At 42.5% G+C, this 2,453-nt stretch overlaps 1 pseudogene; it reads right to left on the reverse strand.

Moving 5' to 3' along the window:
* Positions 1 to 1,815: 1,815 nt before the first annotated feature.
* On the reverse strand, positions 1,816 to 2,231 carry LOC114615866 (annotated as a pseudogene).
* Positions 2,232 to 2,453: the final 222 nt, after the last annotated feature.

Raw genomic sequence — 2,453 nt, forward strand, 5'->3', positions numbered from 1 at the left:
ATGTTCTGAATTCCTCTGTTCACCATCCATCCATCTCTACCCCCCCCACCTTACTCAGGATCAATAAGCTTAAAGGTTAGCTGATAATACTTTGCCTAGTAAACCATCTTTTCCCCTCCTTGCCCTTTAAACTTTTGAACCTCTTTTTTTTCTATAAAAAGTCTACTGTGAGAGCAGACAAGTACCACAGTTAGACTCCTGAGTCCTTTCTGCAGTCCTGGACATTCAATTCTTTCTTAACTGAGATTGGTATATGTGTGGTTTGTGTCCCTGAACCTCAACAGTTGGGCTGTTAGAGTTTTGGGAATTTTCAGGTGAATACTTTAAGCAGAATAGTATAGTGGGAATTTTGGTTTCTTTGAAAAACACAGAAATAATTAAATATGTTTTTGTTTTAATCCCAGGTGTGGGATACAGGGCTGCTGTAGATTGTTCACAACTGCTTCATGCTCTAGCAGGACCATGATTTGCCAACAACAGATAGTTTCTGCAGTTGTGTGACACTGGGAATTCTGGGGACTTTTCAGAGGGTATATAAATGCTAGGGTCCCAGGGATTGTTGATAAGTGGTTGGTTGGTTGGTGTTTGGTTGCTGCTGGTCATGATTTGTTAAGTAATCATGCAAAAGAAACAAGAAGAAACTAGATTTCCTGATGGTGAAGATCAAACTTGCCCCAAGGAATTTTCCTAATCAGCAGGAAGTAGTCCAACAATAATGTCTCCCCCTTTCCCCTCTATCCTTTTTTTTTCTCTCCTATTTAGTATTAGGGTGTTGAAAGGGTGAAGGAAAAAGGGTGAAGGGTGGAAAAAAACCCCACAAAGTAGTCAAGAGACAAGTTAGGTTACAAGTTAGGTTGTATCTGGGCTGCTATGTTTAGCTCAATTTGGCTAATAAGTGAGTAGCAAAAAAGAGCAAAGAGCGTGGAGCCTAGATGAAGTTTGTAAGGTTTATTTGTTGAGGTAGGTGATACAAAGGGATTTTTTTTTTCTCATTCTGTTGTGGAAAAGTTCTTCTGTAGTTTTTTTTTTTGTTTGTTTGTTTGATTTGTTTTTTGAGATAGGTTTTCCCTGTGTAACCCTGGCAGACCTGGAGCTCACTCTGTAGACCAAGCTGGTCTCAATCTTAGAGTTCCGCCTGCCTCTGTGCTGGAATAAAAGGCATGTGCTATCTATCACACCTGGCTGAACCTTAGCCCTTGACAGCTTTGTGGAACTCTTGCAGCTACTAAGATTGCCTTCTATCTTGGCTCGTTGCTGCCCATCACTTACCCTCTCAGTGCTCCTTCCGTCCCTTTTGTTTCCTCGATCTCTGTACTTGGCCACTATTTGGAACTCTTCAGATACCACCTAACTACAGAGTGAACAAACTTTCCTGTTACCTTCTAGCTGTTGCTTTTGATGTCCCAACTGTGTGGAACTAGAAGCCTGGAGTTCTTTCTGTTCATAGTGTTACTAACCCAGCTTGATCTACTCTTGATAAAGTAGATTATTAAAAAGAAAAGACAAAAACATTGGGTCAAATGTTACAGTAGGTTAGGCAAAGTACATAGAAGGCAAAGTACATCTTCCAGATCAGCATGTTGAACTAAGACATAGCCTGCTTATATAGTTACAAAGTGGGTATAGCATGCTTCTGCTCAGATTGTAGTTTTTTGTTTGTTTGTTTTTTGTTTTTTTCAGAGTTTCCACCAAGTGTACTTTATTGAATCCACTGTGGACAGACAAGTGAAGGTAACATTTGCATACACATAGGGTAAAGGGTCAGGGCCTCAGCCTGGGAAGAGGGCCAGATGTGGACCGTGGAACTTGGGGCAGCTAGAATCCAGAATGTGGCACTCTGTGAAAACGACTGAAAGACTACCGCAGAGGTTGTAGAGAAAATAATGATGCAGATAATGACCATGAGGACACTGAAGATCAGGGAGCTGATGTTCAGGCACTTGACAGTGGAGGCGTAGGCCTGGGCTCCAATCACATCACCCACCATCTTCCAGTCCCTGGACTTCACAGAGTAGGCATAGGCAATGAAGCCCAGGCAGCAGGCATTGAAGAAAAGTGTATTGAACAGGGACCAGACCACATGGTCAGGCACAGAAACCTCTCTGGGCATGTTGATCACGGTGGTCCTCACAACAGCTGAGTTGTTGGGTTCCCCCAGCTCAGTCACCCCGTACTCCTCTTGGAGGAAGTCCGGCATTGGTAGGCAAGAAGGCTTGAAAATTGTGGCTCATAGTATTGACTCTGGAACAATCCCAGATTGTAGTTTTACCAAATACAGTCTTGCTTATGTATGGATGCTAGTTTCACCAGGCACAAGCCTCATGTTGCAAGCCTCATGTTGCACCAATGATAGGCTTTTTATTGAATCACGGGAGTAGTTCGTTTCCCATCCCAAGTTAGAATAACTGCAGAATGTTCTCATTGAGGTTTCTCTTTTCTGAATGGAAAGTTCT

This window comes from Grammomys surdaster, unplaced genomic scaffold (genome assembly GCF_004785775.1).
Source record: "Grammomys surdaster isolate TR1022 unplaced genomic scaffold, NIH_TR_1.0 171837, whole genome shotgun sequence".
Classification (NCBI taxonomy): Eukaryota; Metazoa; Chordata; class Mammalia; order Rodentia; family Muridae; genus Grammomys; species Grammomys surdaster.